Here is an 18,905-nt window from a genome sequence, read left to right on the forward strand (position 1 = left end):
TAAAAACAGAATAAAAGAAATATTTATAGAAATATTTTATTAATAAGAAATATAAGAAATTTATTAATAAGAAATATTTTAAGTGGGGCTCCCATACAACAAACGTGTTTTTTTTTTGCCGTTTTTTGCGTAATGGTACGAAACCCTTCGTGCGCGAGTACGACTCGCACTTGGCCGGTTTTTATCATATATCATGATAGATGTAAGCAAGAAGTTTTTGGAATTAAGACTCCAAATGTTGTTATTTTCTTGTATATGGTATCTGCTTTCAAACCACCTGGGGTTTCAAATTCTCTAAAGTTACAATAATGAGTGCTACTCATTTAAATTGATATTATTCAATTGGGGTAATTAGAAACTAAGGAAACGAGAGCGTTCTAAAGTAGCCCTTGCATTCTCAATGGTTCCTACTCAAGATCCAACTAAAGATCCTAAAAGTGGTATTAAATTGAAAATATATAGTGTTTCCATTTCCTCGCGAACTGTTTCCAATTACCCCATACGGTTTCGGGTAAAAAGGAACGGCAAGGTTTGTGTTTTCGCCCAAATTTAGTAGGATACATTAACTTAAAATTATTATTAATATTATATATTAATAAAAAGATAGACAGATGATCAAACTAACGGATAGCATAAAAATTAATACTGCTTATGATATTTTCTTATCTTTTTAGAGCGTTTGAATTTAGGTGTTCCAAATTCCCTCACTCTCCCCTACTCGTATTGCCAGCCCGCAAGCAAAATGGCAAACAGCAAGATGAGTACAGTAATTGTCATCTAAGGCCATGAATATACTGTGCCTAAACATGCTTTAAGAAATGCCGACGCCAACGCCACAGATCCACACACCCCCATTATAAGGATTACATCCATATCTCAGAGCTAAAACGCCACAACTTCCGAGAATTTCATAGTAATATATTCCTTTTAGTACAAGGAAAGCGTCGGCAGCGAAATCTCTTTTGAATGGGATACAAGATAAGCCGTAATTTATTGCATCGTAAATCCGAAGATAAATTATATGTGTTGACGGCTGAATCACTTTTTGCGACCGGAAATATATAACAAAACATTTAACACTGGTTAGATTTTTTTAATTGAAACAGTTTCTTATGCGGACCAGACTATCGGTAATAATTATGCATAAGTAGGTAATGACATTACTATTGATGACCGCCTTTTTCAACTCGTTGGATATGATTTATTTATTCACTTTCAGTGAGAAAGATTTCAATAATATTTTCATGCCTTCCTTCCATTCTTTTTTTTTTTTAATTTTCCTTTCTCTACACTGACAGTATTCGACATAAGAAATTCCGCACAAGTTATTGTCCGTCTAATAAATGTATCGTGCAAGACATTTATAGAACTGTCAAAATTTCTATCGGCGCTCCACCATCGGCTTACATTACATCCACATCGCATCTTAAATGGACGCTATATTTGTGTTGTATTTAGGGGTTATCCTTCCAAAAAAATCAGGGCTCCTTGTAACACAATACAGTTATCGACAAAAAGAAAATTCTCATGTACGATTACAAGTATGGCGTCGTCGATGCACTACGCATCGACCAGCATTGGAATCGCGTTCCTACCTGCCTAATCGTAGCATTCGGTGGACACCCAATTTTAGGTATCTTACCTCATTGTTCATCAAATATTTCTGGAGCGGCCGCTGCCGTTATGGCAAAGCAGGCCATATGACATTCATAACCTATTTCTCTTCCTTGCCTTCAAGAGACCTAGATCGTATCTATCAAATAATACCTACGAACGGTAAATTGACAATCTTCATTTGACAATCTTGTTTAAATCTCGCCAGTGACAAACAAGTACAGTCAAATAATTTAATTTCCGACACATTTTGGTACCTTGTCACTGTGACAATCAATATGAGTCGATACCTCGTACTATTGGCCTCATACTGTGACAAAGTACAATGGGTAGGAAATGAATTTCTATGAGTGTACCTACCTTTTTGTGTATACCTATACAGCCAACCTTATTACCATGGGCATGGTTGGGCCATAACCACCATATCCTCTCGATACATACAATTTCAGATCTGTAAGCTTTGCCTACACGTTTAAAACTTGTAGGTATGTACTTACACTGCTTTTTGAAGAACACTTTTTGATAAACCTCGGAAGGCAATTCACGGAAGAAAATCTGTTTTGAAAACCTACCTATAAAAATTATTTACATTCTGTGATTGAGATCTTTCCACCTGGGCGATCGACGATGGAACGGGAAAGGTAAAATTAAGTCTTTAGATTGCCCTTTAAAGTCCTAAAAAGCCATTTAAGACAGAAGACAAACAATTTAAAATAATGCGCCCCTAAGTGTGCTCATTCACTTGCCGAAAGTTCTCTTTTTTTTTTCATTACAGTCTTTCTAATGAACACTGGAGCAGATATTCATGCAGACTTTATTTGCCCAAGGGAAATTTCCATATAATGGATTGTGGCGAAGCGAGCAGACTTGTTAAGTATATTTTTTTTTATAAAAAAAGCACTTACACCTATAGCAATTGTTTACTAAAAACATGCCGAAGTCATGGTTTAAGAAGGATACAATATTATTATGACAATCGGCGTAGAACTTCTCAGTCGCACTTATTATATAGAAACAAAACCTGTCCCTTTTTCATACCCTTATGGAATGTCTTCAGTGATAAAAAGTATATCTTAACATACGTACCTATTGACATAAATATTATTTGCAGGATAATATAAACAAATCTCTCTAAAGAGTACCTAAGTTTCAAATGTCACACATACATAGCATAGCTCAAGTTCAGTTATAACTGAGCCAAGCCGCGGACATACAGACAGACTGTATTTGTAATTTATAATGTAATTTAATATTATGAAATAAATAAATCTAAATCTAAATCTAAATCATTGAAACTAGTGAACCCTAAAAAGGACTTTACGGAACCCTCCAAAGGCTACTTGATATTAGGTCCAAAACTCTGAGTTTTACAAACATAATATTTAAGGCTTTTTAATATGACTTATACCTTCGTGGCCTTACCAGCTGACATTGACGTTATCAATTGTAGACATATAGGTACTTATGTAATATTTACGAGAGAAAAAATCGAACACATTATTTGCTCATAAGGAGCGTCTGAATCGGCGGGCTGAATACTAATGGCCTGCTTGCTTAAAAGAATCTCCTAATGCTTAGACTACTAGATTTATTATTCCGAAGTGTATAAGTACTGTATGTAAGTAATTATATAAAAAATACAAGTTTTTTTCCACTATTTCCTTAAAGTTAGTACTTAGAACTTTATATTGTACCTAGGGAGAACCCTGTGGTACGAGCAAAAAACCTGTAAATAAAAAAGCCATGTATGTACCAATTTTAGGTAGGTAAGTATTTAGGTGGGATATTTGTATTTGTATTCATTTATTTGCTGAATATGTGTTTTCAAAAGTATAGGTACAATAACATATTTTAGGACAACCCAATACCCTGCTTAGTATAGCATGCAAAGTATAACATAAAATATTTAAGATAAAAATATTAAAAATAATTGGACTACGTTGTGTTGTGGAACATCGAACTAAGCGACAGAATCTAATAAAAACCGGCCAAGTGCGAGTCGGACTCGCGCACCGAGCGAGGGTTCCGTACATTACACAATTTTAACAGTGTATTTTTATGTGAAACGTGAGTGAAAGGTAAATTGCGGTTTACGATTTATGACGTATTAAAAAAAACTACTTACTAGATCTTGTTCAAACCAATTTTCGGTGGAAGTTTGCATGGTAATGTACATCATATATTTTTTTCAGTTTTATCATTCTCTTATTTTAGAAGTTACAGGGAGGCGGGGGGACACATTTTACCACTTCGGAAGTATCTCTCGCGCAAACTATTCAGTTTAGAAAAAAATGATATTAGAAACCTCAATATCATTTTTGAAGACCTATCCATAGATACCCCACACAGACTAACGGACAAGACGAAGAGGACAAATCGCCAAACGTGAACTATGCGTTTGGCGATTTACAGCAATAGGCGTCAATGAGATCGGACGTGTTTATTAAAATAATTAATTATTCGCGTACATAATTCGTATTTGTCTGCATTTCCAATCGTGCATTATCTGGGTCATTAGTCATCTATCGCGACCTACGGCTATAGTATAATGTCTAAGTGGAGTAATCAAGTGTAATCGAAAAATGTCGTTGGTGAACAGTCCATTTAACCGGAGTGGACTAACACGCCGCAGCCCGCCCTCAACGCCCACACCGCAGCCCAGCCCGCCCGGGCCCGCGCCCGCAAACATGCAACAGGAAGAAGAGCCCCCGAAGGTAATTCCCACAAGTGACATCCAAACCTGGCTGAAAAAGATTGAACTGAACCTGCAAGACGTATGCGCTACATCTGCAGAAGGTAAACTTAACACTGACCAGAAGATCAGAATTAACAACATGTGTCGCAGCGTGAGCCACTTAGCCTCACAAATGGCTATTGAATATCAATCCCTAAAAAACCACGCAATCCAAGCATACCAGTCCCGCCAAGCTCACCAGGAAAAAATGGACCTCGTACAACGCATCCAAGAACTAAAGGAATCGATTGAGGAATCCAACCGCCCTGCTTCGGGACCTGTTTCGTTTGCCGAAGCCCTTAAGAAAAATGGAACGAGGTACGTTCAACCGTCTAACATCAGTTCAGTCGCAATTTACCCGGTCGACAAGTTGAAATCGAGTGAGGAGACAAAATCCCTCGTTCAAAAGATTATCCGGCCCGACGAGATGAAGCTGCACGTGAGAGGGTTGCGCAAGATCAAAAACGGCGGTGTTGTGATCAGCACTGACTCAAAAGAAGACGTCATAAAACTCAAGCAATCAGCGCAGCTTACGACCTCTGGACTCACCGTTGACGAGCCCCAAAAACGCAAGCCCAGAATTGTAGTCATCGGAGTTCCCGCGGACATGCAGGAACCTGAAGTCCTGAAGTGTATTTACCAACAAAACTTAGCCGATAAATTACAAGATTGGTCGCTCGAAAAATTTATGGCATCTACTAAGCTAAGTCACAAATCCGGAAAAAAGGACGCCGACACATGTAATTATATAATTGAGGTTTCTGGAGTGATACGCAAGGCCTTAATTACGAACGACAGAGTTTTTGTGAACTGGTAAGGGATTTCACCTTGGTTACGCGCTGTTTCAAATGTCAGCTCTACAATCATGCAGCGAAAACCTGCAAAATGGAGTCTAACATCTGCGGACACTGCGGCGAAGCGGGTCACTCATTCAAGGAATGCGCAAAAAAGGACGAAGCACCAAAGTGTGCAACATGCTCGCACTACAAGAAACCATGTAACCATCAAACAGGCGACCCCGAATGCCCAGCTAGACAAATGGCCGAAAAAAGGTACATAAACTCCATAGATTATGAAGGCGCCTAGGAGCGCTAACTTTTCACATATTTATATAGCACTTTTTGATTCATTCGTTTAACTACCTATGAATAATAGCATATTCTCTGACCTAGATAGTTTCTCTGTATCAGAGTCTAAAGCATGCGACGTCGAAACCTGCAAAAAACACATTCGTCCCAGCCGAAATCCATTATCGATCTTAACACAAAACATACGAAGGATTTCCAAAAATTTTGACAATTTTATTGTATTTCAACAAAGACTGGATATAACTTGTGACATAATTGTCTTGACAGAATGTTGGCTTGGTACCCATACCAATCTACCAATTATGCCAGGGTACATTTCGTATTGCACTAAGTTTAATTATAACCAAAATGACGGGGTAGTAGTTTATGTAAAAAATAATTTAAACATCACAGTTGAGGAACCCCAAATACAAGATTGCAATCGGCTTTTAATAAAAATCGGATCAGACACTGCAATACTAGCCTTGTATAGACCGCTTTCATTTAGAAATATCGGTAATTTTATCGAGTCTCTGGATGAAAACTTAAGTAAATTAACATCCTTTAAAAATATTGTATTGATAGGAGATATTAATATCAACATTCTATCTGATAGCAGCGAATCGACTTTGACAGCCCAGAGCTACCTTAACCTATGTTCTTTCCATGGCTTACTCCCAGCGCACACGCTTCCTACGCACCAAAGCGGGTCATGCTTAGATCATATTATGGTAAAATCTAATTTTTCGGCATTAGCACTTATTACTAACTCTACAGTGACAGACCATAGAGCTGCCCTACTAACCCTCTATCGTAAATCACGTAATACATGCACTCGCACGCAATTTGTGTCTAAATTAAATATAAACAAACTTGGAGATGATTTATGCAACATTGACTTTGGCCCCGTTTATTATTCTGCTGATGCAGAAAATAGTATGCTGTACTGGATTAAAAATGTCCAACAAGCAATATTTCTTAACACCAATAAGACACGTCTAAATCGCAAGAATTTTAACATAAAACCATGGATTACCCCGGGACTTCTTCGATCAATGAGACACAGGGATAAACTCCACTTGAAAGCTAAAGCAAATCCAGACAATCTTATATTGCAATTGTCGTATAAAAGATATCGTAACTTTTGTACCAACTTACTGAAAAACGTAAAAACAAACTACGACAAAAAACAGCTGGAAATTGCTGGAAAAAACAGTAAATTAGTTTGGAAATACCTTAAAAACGTAACATACACGGCAAAACAACGGGAGTCATCTGCAAGTTTGTTGCAAGTAGGTCCGTCCGAATTGTTGGCGGCAAATAGCACAAATGAATTTTTCGTTAACATAGGCAAAAACCTGGCAGAAAAAGTCCAGGGCGAGCCGTCTGCATTCCCTTCAAGAATACTTTCCGATACAAATAATTCATCCAAATCATTTGTGCTATTAAATACGGATGAAGCTGAGGTGGAAAGAATTATCATGAGCCTAAAAGACGATTCCGCGGCTGGTTGGGATGGGATATCGAACAAAATAATAAAGACATTCAGACACATCTTGGTTCCACCACTGACACACATATTTCAAAAGTGCATCTCTGAAGGAATATTTCCAAAATGTCTGAAAAAAGCCGTTGTAATCCCTGTCTATAGATCTGGTAGCAAAATACAAGTAACAAATTATAGACCGATTTCTCTTTTACCAGCGACATCTAAAATCCTGGAAAAAATTATTAATAATAGACTTGTTCAATATCTGGAGAAAAATGCCTTCTTGGCAAAGACGCAGTTTGGTTTTAGGTCCAAGTTATCAACCGCAGATGCTGTACACGAATTGACTGACTATTTAGTTCAGGAACTAGACAAGGGAAACAAGACAATTGGAATCTTCCTGGACCTCGCAAAAGCTTTTGACACCGTTTCTACTTCCATTTTACTGCACAAGCTTGAATCACTAGGCATTAGAGGCACACAACACAAATTAATCGCGAGCTACCTAGACGGACGAACTCAATGCGTTAAAATAGATAACATTATCAGTTCCGACTTAGATAACACATCTTTTGGCTTGCCACAAGGAAGTGTCCTGGCCTCGACCTTATTTTTAATTTATATTAATGACCTATGCAATCTAAAAATAGATAGTGGCAAAATCATTTCCTACGCAGATGACACTGCCCTACTTTTTTCCGCAAAGTCAACAAACGAGGTCTACGAGTTCGCACAACGCGGATTTAATGTTGTAACTGACTGGCTAAAACGTCATCTACTAACACTGAACTCTGACAAAACGAATTTAATAAGTTTTTCCATGCGGAAAACAGATCCGGTCGCACATAACCTCAAACTTTACGCACATAACTGTAAGGAAAAATCGAATAATCCCTTTTCATGCCCATCTCTAGCTATTACTGACAAAATTAAGTATTTGGGAGTCTTGATTGACGAAACCCTCACTTTCAAAAATCACATTGAATCATTATGCAATAGAGTCCGAAAGTTAATATTTGTATTCAAAAAACTTGGTTCGATTGCTGATCTAAATTTAATTAAGCAAGTATACTTTGCACTATGTCAATCAATACTAACCTACTGCATTTGTTCCTGGGGTGGCACAGCTAAAACTACCCTACTAACCCTAGAAAGAGCCCAGAGAGCGGTACTAAAGGTAGCTACTTCCCGCCCATCTTTATACCCTACTGACCTCCTTTATAAATCATGGGAAGTACTAACTGTTCGTCAATTATATATATTAAGCACAACACTAAAGCAGCACGCCAGAATTCCTTTCAACCCTGAATACAGAAACAAAAGGCGCAAAGATATAATAGGTATTCAAACCGTTCAAAGGAAACACGTATTTTCATCTAGATTTTTTGTCTTCTTGGGCCCATTTTTGTACAACAGGTTAAATGTAAAACTAGACCTATACCCACTTAGCTATGCTTGTTGTAAGAAAACTCTACGACGCGCCCTTCAAAATATGACGTACGATGATACAGAGAACCTACTAATAGTCGTAACATGATTGTGTACTTTGAAATTTAATACTTAAGACCCTTTTTGTTAAGGCGATAAGACTTCTATTGTGTAAGTACTACTATTAATTTATAATTAAGTGAATAATTAAAAATTGATTAATTTTGTCCTTCGCTGCCTGAAACACAGGAACTCCTAGTTCAGGCATTCGTAAACCACTTTCCTCTACTAACAACTCTTAGTCTTTAAGATGAACCTCTGTACAATACTTTTTTCAATAAATTATTTGTTATTTGTATTTGTTGTTGTTATAGAAGAGTTCCGTTCTGATCATCATCAGCAGTTCCACTTCATCAAATGTCACTTTTTTAAATGCTTGATTTGTTGATGAAAATACTAAAATCACTATTATATGCCTTTAACATTTGAGGAGTTCCCTCGATTCCTCATGGATCCCATCATCAGAACTGAATGACAAGTTACGGGACAAGTTAGTTACGGGTTTGATGAAAAAAAAATTGAGTTTCAGTTCTAAGTATGGGGAACCCCCAAATATTTTTTTTTTCTATTTTTGTGTGAAAATCTTAATGCGGTTCACAGAAAACATCTACTTATTAAGTTTGAACAGTATAGTTCTTATAGTTTCGGAAAAAAGTGGCTGTGACATACGGACAGACAGACAGACATGACGAATCCATAAGGGTTTCGTTTTTTGCCATTTGGCTACGGAATCCTAAAAAGGATTTGAATGCAGATCTAATCTGGGTATGAAAATCTGTCTACTCGACTATTTTATGTGTTCAAAAATCATGTTTATAGCCTTATTATAAGGAGTAGATTCTAGCGACACATGAAAATAAGTTAGGCACTAACTCGTTACCTACTTACGTAAGAAAGAATTGAGCGTCCGTTGTCCCACTGCTTTGACCCACAGTGGGTCCACAGGTTTTTTTTTACCCGTTTGGGCCGCCTTATTGAAGAACGTATCGCACTGTCAATCAGGGTAAACGTTAAAGCGCCGCATTTCAAAACGGCCCTGTTTTTGATAACAGCTAGCCGTATTGTAATACGGCGGATTATACAATCCGACTGCGACATGTACATAAGTCCCAATGCAAGGCACGGGCTACCTTTTTTTGAACAGGAGGGTTTTAGCTAGATATATTCCCGACGCCAGCCCAATGGGAATTGCGGAACAAACCTTCCGAATTTCTATATTAGGTACATATGTGTGACTGTGTACGTGCAGGTTTTTTCCGTGTTTTCATTGACCAGAAAGTAAAGATAAAATATCAAATGATAATGCAAAAGTATATACGTAACTACTGTTAGTTTGTAATGGCCGCCCGGAGGCCGCTTGGTGACCAATTGACCATATTCAAAAATTTGTAGCAGACGGGTCGAAAACTTTTTTAGTAAGAGTTTACATTATGCTACTTTCCTGTGGATATAAAATAAACAGTTTAAGGTCTAATTTTCGTATTTTATCCTTATAGGCATGTTATGACCTTTTACTTATTTAAATTTATTTGATGAGGCTTAGAAAAATGCATCCAAATCGTTAACTTTGTAAAGGCCACAGAAAAGACGCCGATTTTCGCGAACGTTTTTATCCCACACGATAGTTTTTGCTAAAGCGACTACATTCTGACCTTCCAACCCCGGGCAAAACCTAGGTCTTAACGGGGACAGCCCGGTATACGCACAATGTTTTTTACTAAAGAGTTACATACTGATCAACCTATTAAATGAGTTTTATTTTATTTTATAAGCAGGTAGGTAACTACTCTAGCAAGCCTCACGCCTAACCGCTTGACTCAGATAATCAAAGCATAATTAAATCAGTCTTATTAGCATTTAAACGAAACGGCATAATCTGTACAATTAAATTAATAAAGTTGCAAAATATGATTTTCTCAACAAACCCACTTTATTGTATAACTTGATGACGTAAAACGAAAATCACAAGTTTACCTCGGCAATGGTTTTGTAATCTAATTATTCAAGCTCAGGTGCTCCTTCAAATGATATAATTCGGATCTATAATAAGAAAAAGCTACGCAATACAATTAAATATCCCTTTCGTCCCGCGCGTTAAAAAAAACGGCGAAGTGCGAGTCGGACTCGCGCACTGAGGGTTCCGTACTTTTTAGTATTTGATGTTATAGCGGCAACAGAAATACATCATCTGTGAAAATTTCAACTGTCTAGCTATCACGGTTCATGAGATACAGCCTGGTGACAGACAGACAGACGGACAGCCGGACAGCGGAGTCTTAGTAATAGGGTCCCGTTTTTACCCTTTGGGTACGGAACCCTAAAAACCAGCCAAGTGCGACTCTGACTCGCGCACGAAGGGTTCTATACCATTACGCAAAAAACGGCAAAAAAATCACGTTTGTTGTTTGGGAGCCCCACTTAAATATTTATTTTATGTTTTTAATATTTGTTGTAATAGCGGTAACAGAAATACATCATATGTGAAAATTTCAACTGTCTAGCTAACACGGTTCATGAGACACAGCCTGGTGACGGACAGACACACAGACAGATGGACGAACAGACGGGCAGACGGACAGCAGCGGAGTCTTAGTAATAGGGTCCCGTTTTTACCCTTTTGGGTACGGCCGTACGAAACCCTAATAATCACAGAACCGCAACAGAGACTACATGCAGTACAAGCAGATATGCCACACAAAAGTGCAAGGTGAATTTCCACTATCACTATTTTTTGCTATAATGGCATGAAACGTTAGCAAAGGGATACCTAACATATACAACCTATATAGTCCTCCTCATCGATTTCGATGACGGCGACCTCAGCAATTATGGATTACGCCTATTATGGGCTCGAATGTGGCTGGCCAGGCCGAACTTGGTCTTAAAGACTCTATTGCAGGTGCTACAATAGAGTTGGCCAGACGCGTTATACGTATACGCGTACGAGGGCTTCGGTCTCTCTTTGCGTTGATGGCGTTTGACATCCAAGGTATTGAGGCGGTTTTCCTCAAATAATTTGATGCGGTTAAAGATGGTCGACCGCCACGATGACACAATGTCAGTTAAATAAGTCAATCAAAAAGTTACATCTTATGCGAAAAAAACCTAGGTACGTAGGTACCAGAGGTAGAGACCATGATTAAGGACCATTCAAATGAACAAGTGTTTTTCTTTGCATAGATTTACTATGACATTACATAACGTCGTTAAGTTGGGCCTCTGCTGTCAATGACAAATTTTCGATTCGATTATCTATTGAGCGAAAATGGAATCGTTTACTTTAACTAAATAGCTATCTTAGTGTTGTGAAACTTATAGACATCTAAAACCGAATTTCTAAGCCTAATAGCATCGTTCGCAGACGTTTCTGTTTGATACAAAATTAACATCTGAAAATTCTGAAACCGTCCATTTCCCTTAGTCTATTGTCAATAACTTCACTAACCTTAATTTTAACTTACTCTTTATTTATGATACTTTTTTTTACTCCTAAAAAACCTGATAGACCAAAATAAATATACATAGGTTGCCGTATTCTGTAATCTGTGACCACAATTTGCGGTGTTAACACAGGTATTTTGGCTTCGTACAATTTTCAATTTTACGTCACATCCATCCGTGAGAAATTGAATTATTCATCATTTAGCTCATGTTAAATACATGGATAAAGTTTAGAACGGAAAATACACGGAAGCTTTGTTAGAACACGTGTAACATCAGAAATGCGTGTCAAACATGTATAATGTGGGAAGGAAGACGCAACGTGGCATGGTGCGAAGTGCATGGTGAGGCTAAGTAAAGCCATCGCAGCGCATGGTGGTAAAAATAGGCAACTAACGGAAGTTAGTGTCTTAACATTTCATACAAGTTATGTACCACTAAAGTGATTAATTGATTATTCATTTAAATGAAGCTATCACAATAGAATGACATTCACATATGTAAGTCAATATAATTAGTAATTATAAAAATTCCTATTCGACAAAGAGCCAATTCGCATTTAAACAGAATTGATAGATATTAGGATGGTCCTTATATGGCAAAAAAAAATTTTTTTTCGATTTTTTAACGGGGCACCATTTCTTTTGATTATTTAACATTAAAATAGGTAAGAGTATTTTTTTCATAATTTTTGGACAATAATTAGAGGTCGCTACCGCAGCTTGAACTTTGTGAAATAAAATTAAACAAACGTATTACATGCAAAATCAGATTTATTGTAAAAAAAACTCTGAAGTGTTAAAGATTGCAGTTATAATCTCTAAAATGGACATCTGAATCAACTACACAATCAGGTATCCATAACACAACAACAACATAAATAACAAATTACGATAAAAGGGTGGATTTCTGGGCGTTGGGGTACTTTTTTCGGAATTGTTTTACTACTAAAAGCAAATACTGTTTTTGGTCTTCATTAGTTGTTAATAGCTTATTGTATTCCTCCATCAATGCCACTCCGCGTTCTGCGATGTCATTTACCACCCGCATGGATTGTACTATTTTTTTTGCCGCTTTAAAGTCTTCGTCACCTTCCCAATTTTCAACATCTTTGTTAAAAAACCGTGATGAAATGCCAAGTATTTGGAAGAACCTTAAAGAGTTACTTGTGACAAAGTCTTCAATATCTTTTTCCATGATATGTTTGGCGTCTAGGCTTATTCTTTTGGGACAATACTCCAGCCCTTCATTTTTTAGTGCCATCACCATTTTTTTCTTTACTTCAATCGGAAGCTTGTCGTCGAAAAATGCAAATGAAACAAGTTCTTCACTTAGGTACCATAAATGACCTAAAACCTTTTTCAAAGCAACGTTGGCCATCGCCAGATTAATATTTTTAAATGTTATGAGGTCTTTCAGCAGGTTCAAATCATTTCGTGGTGCACATTGCCCAGCAGGTGCTTCGAACCAATACTTCACGTATATGACGGCAGTAAAAGTACAAATATCTTTTACTGCTTTTTCTTCTCTTTTGGTCATTTTAAATTGATGCCGAAACATAAATAATTTGAAGCAGTACATCGCTTTTGCCATCCAACGAGCACGGTGAAGGCCTGCAGGCATTCTGAATGCGACTCCACTGTCGGGAATACCTCCCAAATAAATGATTGTGAGATTTAATAGCTCTCTGTAATCATCACGCGGTTGGTATTCACGCAATTGATCCTGTGCGAAAGAAATCATTCCTGAAGAGATATTTTCAACATATTTGGCAGACTCGGGATCAGAAATAACATTCTTGTAATCCTTAGGATTAATATGGGTCCAATTCTTTTTGAACCTTTTAAATAACAAAACTTCTGGGCCACTAGATGGACCAAGGGCTTGATTTGCGATGGCTTCTAACATAATTTCCATTATGTGATGGCGACAGGCGAGCCAAAGCATATCTTTCTCCATTTTTTGTTCTAAAATAACGCAGCATCCGTTTCGCAGTCCAGTGTTAACTGCCGTTGTGTCAAAGCATAAGCATTTAACTTTGTCACTTAATCCCCATGTCTGTACTGTTTCATGAACAGCAGAGGCACATGCTTCACCGGTTCCGCGTTCAAGTTTAGGAACTGCCAACAGCTGATCTACTCCATGCCCAGACACTAATATTGGTAAGCGATCCACCGTTTCATGTCCTGTTATATCTTCAATAAGTTTACCATCCCAGTGTATTGTTAAGGGCAAATCGGGCTTAAATTCTTTTTTTAGACACTTTGCTATGACTTTACGATGCTTTATCCGCTGCCGGCGAATCGAAGAACGATTAATGTTGAACTTTTGAGGTTCTGTACAAGTTTTTTTTAAAACAGATGCTAAGACGATAGTGGCTTTCCTGTCAGTTAATTTAGCGGCATCAAGACTCGCCGCTACGTGGGGATCAATCAAAAGCTTTCTTCCTCGCTTTTGTGGTGGCGGTGTTGGAAGTGTTGAGGGCCCTGCTTCGTCGTTCATGTCAGGTGTTGGCGTGGGATTTTCACTGCTAGATGTAGATGAAAAGTTATGTATTCCTCGCAGAGCATGAATTTTTTGTTCTTCGCGTTTGCGGCGTTTTTGTAGGTTTGCTTCTTTCTTTAAATTTTGAGCCTCTTTCTGTAAACTTTTTTTGTCCACTGTAGTCATAATGCCTGCCCGATTAACGCGTTGTTGCAGTAAGAATTGTTTATCTTCTTCGATAGTCATCATATCTAAGGCTTTCGCGTGCGCAATGTCGAATAATTGTTCTATTTGGTTTAGCCATTCTTGTTCTTTTTTTTCTGTTACAGCGGAGCGTTTTGAAGCATTTTCTTTATTTTTTTTAAGTTTCTGCCACTCTTTAAAGTGGTATTCAATTTTGGCTATTACATGTTTCTTTAATCTTGTTGGTATTGCAGCTTTTTCCCATATGGTCAAGACGGAATGGGCGGTCGCCGTCGCAGACTCTCTTATAGTTTTTTTTTCATCGGTTTTAAAGTGAAAAAACAAACTTAGCACTTCACGTATTGACGGCAATTTTGTTTGCTTCAAACTTGGTGTTAACTGGCCTATAAGCCAGATGTTAGTTGTATTTCGCGTTGAGACGCGTATTCCACTGCTTGTAGACGCCATTACAATACTTCACAACGATACGCTTGAGGATTACGTGCAGACTCTCACAATAACGAAAATGGACTGAAGATCGTCCCACGCGGTCGCATCGCGGGGGTGTGAGAGGGGGGTGGAGGACGCGTCAGTGCATCGCTAGTAGGCAACGGCACTTGATTTCATTTAACAAGTCAAAATTTTATAACAAAAACGCACGAATAAATAGTTGGCTCGATTCATAAAATTGTTATATTTTTTTACATTTTTTAAAACTTTGACCTTCGGTAGCGACCTCTAAAACTAAATAAAAAAAATTAAAAAAAATTGTGTGGAAATAACTCATGCTAAATAACAATTTAAAGAGGTGCCCCATTCACTTTTCAGAAATCGAGAAATAAGGACCACCCTAATAGATATATCGAAGAATAAATGTAACACCTACTCAATATGTAGGATTAGGATTAATATCCTACAAAGTTAGCATTTCTGTCTTCTTATGGGGGTCGCTGTTGCTCTACGTCCGTAGGAAGTACCTTAGATAACCCTACACGTGATCCCCGGGTGGTGCTAACAGAGCAACAAACTTGGCAACTGCACTGTCCTCCAGGACCTCGCAGTGCTTACTGGATACAAATCAATCACTCGATTACAATGCCAACAATGAAAAAAGCGAATGTCAAGAAAGACGCCTACTCGCGTCATATGACAAGAGACATTGGACCTTCCGTCCGTGTCTGCTCACTCAACATAGAGGGTATAAGCCTAGCAAAATCTGAGTGCATGTCGAAAATTCTAAAAGAAAATGACTTAGATGTTGCCCTCTTTCAAGAAACTCACGCTAAAGACCCGCAACAACTGAGTCGAAGAGGTGATATTGCCGGATATTCAATGATTGCAGCTACTTACCATGCCCAGTATGGCACCGCTATCTACGTTCGACAACCAACAGCCCATACCTGCATTATACATTCCAGTAATACAAGCGAAGACAACATCGAAACAACTGTCGTCCAAGTGGGTGAGATACAGCTCTGCAACATCTATAAGCCACCACTAAGCAAATGGCCCACACCTGCACTTCCTAAGCTCGCGCATCCTGCCTTGTACATCGGGGACTTCAACAGTCACCACTCCAGCTGGGGCTATGAGAACAATGACGAGAATGGACTTAGAATAACGGAATGGGCCGACCATGAAAACACATTTCTGCTATTCGATAAAAAGAGCAAGGGTACATTCCGCTCAGCCCGTTGGGGAAAAGAATACAATCCCGATCTCGCCTTTACTACAAGGGACGCACTTGACCAACCCGTTACAACTACCAGGACCGTCCTCCAAAACTTTCCCCATAGCCAGCACAGGCCGATACTTTTCGAAATTGGACTCAAAATTCCCATAGTCCCGTCGTATCCGGCGCCCCGCTGGAACTTCCGAAAAGCCAACTGGGAAAGCTACAGTAAAAGTCTAGACCACTGCGTCAGGTGGATACCACCTTGTCCCGGTAATTACGAGCGGTTTAGGAAGCTTATTATTGCAACTGCGAGGAAAACAATACCCAGAGGCTACCGCAAGGAATATATACCATGCTGGAATGCAGATACAGAAGTGAAATGGAAAGAATTTCAGAGAACAGGAGAACCCCATACCGTCCATGAACTAGTTAAGTCACTTGATGATGCAAGAAGGCAAAAATGGGAAGAAACTGTCCAAAGGATGAATTTCACACACTCCAGCAAAAAAGCCTGGCACCTCGTCAGAAGACTCACAGTGGGAACCGGCCTAACACAGAGACAATCAAAGGTTCACCCCAATGCAATAGCAGACAGAGTGGTAAAACTATCAAAGGCTCCAAACCACAAAACACATACAAGAAATGTAAAAAAGGAGCTAACCACCCTAAAAGCCAACGCAAGTACAAGCGACACGTACTGCGGCCCTGTTACCATACCTGAACTATCCAAGGCCATCGGCGACATCGCGACCGACAAGGCTTGCGGCGAGGATGGAATCTACCCTGAATTTCTCAAGCACAGTGGGCCCAAAACTCAAGTTTGGATGGCAAAGTTCTATTCAGTCATTTTAGACACTGGCAAGATACCATCTTCTCTTAAGCGGTCTAAGGTAATAGCGATGTTGAAACCAGGAAAGCCTGAGGACAAAGCAGAAAGCTACAGACCAATCGCTTTGCTAAGCGTTATGTATAAACTGCTCGAACGGATAGTCTACAACCGCATCCAAGTCACCATCAATGCAGTAATACCACCGGAGCAAGCTGGATTTAGACCAAACCGAAACTGCGTTGATCAGGTCCTGGCGTTGACTACTCACATTGAAAACGGATTCAATAAAAATCTTAAGTCATCGGCAGCCTTTATTGACCTCACTGCAGCCTATGATACCGTCTGGAAGAAAGGACTGCTGTACAAACTCCTTAAGGTCATCCCATGTATCAAACTCTTCAGGCTAATTGAGGACACCCTCACAAACAGGACCTTTCAGGTGTTTCTTGGTGAATCGGCCAGTAAAGTGAGAGTGCTCAATAATGGTCTCCCTCAAGGCTCTGTCTTAGCTCCAATGCTGTTTAACTTATACATACATGACATCCCTAGTACTGTATCTCGCCAATTTGGATATGCCGATGATCTGGCTCTTGTAACCCAGCAGCGGAGCATGGAAACAACGGAACCCATACTGGAGAAGGATCTGGCGAAGTTGGACGACTTTTTCACCCGTTGGCGTCTGTGCCCAAATCCTTCAAAGACTGAAGTTTGCTGCTTCCACCTGTCCAATAGGCTCGCACACAAGACCCTGAGAGTTAGATTTCGTGGTACAACCCTACAACACAATACTTCCCCAAAGTACCTCGGTGTTACACTCGACAGAAGCCTAACATACCGATCGCACATCGATAAGCTGAAAAGTAAAATAAGGACCAGGAACAATATAGTCCAGAAACTTACTGGAACCTCTTGGGGAGCCTCTGCGTCCTGTCTGCGTACCACGGCACTGGCACTGGTTTATTCTACGGCTGAGTACTGTGCTCCAGTATGGATGAACAGCGCACATGCTGGTGCCGTGGATGTGCAGCTGAACGAAACCATGCGGCTCATTACTGGTTGCCTCAAACCCACCCCAACTTTCTGGCTCCCTGCTCTTAGCGCCATAGAACCACCACACTTGCGGCGAAAAAAGTGTCACCTCCGAGAGGCAATAAAAACCAAATACCAACCCACGCTGCCTATCCACAAAGACCTCAGTGATTTCGGAGCGAAACGACTCAAGTCCCGTAACCCGCCAGCTCTTGGTATGGTGCATGTTGACAACGAGTGGGATATACATGATTCATGGATGGCTGAGTGGAATGCCCAACAATCCAATGGTGAGCAACTTTTCACATTCAACCCAAATAGACGCCCACCTGGCTTCGACAAACCGCGCCGAGTATGGAGTCAACTAAACCGCATTCGAACAGGCGTTGGAAACTGTGCTTACCACTGGCATAAATGGGGCTGGTGTGACTCCCCTCAGTGCATGTGTGGTGACCCCGAGCAGACGGTCAAACACATTGTTCTGGAATGCCCTCTCACCAAATTCAAGGCCATCGAGTATTTGAAGAGTGCAAACCTCAATCTTTAGATTAGTATTTAATTTAAATCCAGTAACTGTAATGCCATACGATAAATAAATGTCTTCTTATTATAGCAATATTGAAGACTTAATAGTGTTGGGCATTAATATGCATATAAAGGGGCCCACTGACCTATCAGTCCACCGGACGATATTCGGAACTGTAAAATTTTTGTTCTAACTGACAGGCCGATATCGTCCGGCGGACTGATAGTCAGTGGGCCCCTTAAGTAGTGTGTCAACGTACTAATACGTTGTAAAAAATGTATCAACTCGCCCTTAACACTAATCAATGTGTAAATCGGGCCTATGGTTATCAATGAAATTACATACT

The 18,905-nt window shown here is 39.3% G+C and overlaps 1 long non-coding RNA gene and 1 pseudogene across 1 annotated transcript; one reads left to right on the forward strand and one right to left on the reverse strand.

Moving 5' to 3' along the window:
* Positions 1-3,710: 3,710 nt before the first annotated feature.
* LOC134747187 (uncharacterized) lies at positions 3,711-9,131 on the reverse strand. Its single transcript, XR_010128298.1, has 2 exons — positions 8,881-9,131; positions 3,711-3,964 (listed from the first exon to the last, which is right to left on the reverse strand). It is a non-coding gene; the product is annotated as an uncharacterized LOC134747187 (long non-coding RNA).
* LOC134747149 (uncharacterized) lies at positions 4,038-6,137 on the forward strand (annotated as a pseudogene).
* Positions 9,132-18,905: the final 9,774 nt, after the last annotated feature.

This window comes from Cydia strobilella, chromosome 14 (assembly GCF_947568885.1).
Source record: "Cydia strobilella chromosome 14, ilCydStro3.1, whole genome shotgun sequence".
NCBI lineage: Eukaryota > Metazoa > Arthropoda > Insecta > Lepidoptera > Tortricidae > Cydia > Cydia strobilella.